The sequence below is a fragment of the Tachypleus tridentatus genome, chromosome 7 (genome assembly GCF_004210375.1).
Source record: "Tachypleus tridentatus isolate NWPU-2018 chromosome 7, ASM421037v1, whole genome shotgun sequence".
Lineage (NCBI taxonomy): Eukaryota > Metazoa > Arthropoda > Merostomata > Xiphosura > Limulidae > Tachypleus > Tachypleus tridentatus.
In genome coordinates, this window is record NC_134831.1 from 158,806,438 (window position 1) to 158,807,052 (window position 615).

A 615-nucleotide genomic window follows, 5' to 3' on the forward strand; every position below is an offset into this window, starting at 1 on the left:
TACGTAAAATATTTTCTTAACCCAAACGAGCCGTTTTTGCATACAAATTTCTCTACAAGTGGGTTTTCTCGACATCACTGATTATGTAAACTACATGTTATAAATGATAACTGCATTTATTCTAAACGTTTGTTTGTTGATCTTAGGGAGAAGAGTGTAAACGGGAATGAGATTGTGGTGAGCATTAGAGTTAGAAGTAAGGTTATTAATTAATATACGTATAAATGTGTTTCTCTATATTGGTTAAATTGGAAGATGACCTGAGAAATTCGAAACGTTGCTCTGTACTTTATTTTAATTAAAGCTTTAACAGCCATACCAGTCATCTTTAGAATACAGTCTAACCATACAAATTTCACTTTTTAAATTTATTTCATGATCATTTTTACTCCTCTAATATCATAAACCTAATAAATATCTATTGTTTACCACAATTTAATAGGTACCTATTTAAATTTTAATTCTGTTAGGTGCCGTTGTCCTGTTTGGTGTTTATTGTTTCTCACTTAAATATTTCTTATTTTATTTTATATGTTATTTATTAATTTTCTTAACTTAATAGGTTGCATAAAGTTTCAGCTAGTAAATTACTTTTATATTCAGGTGTTCCTTTTC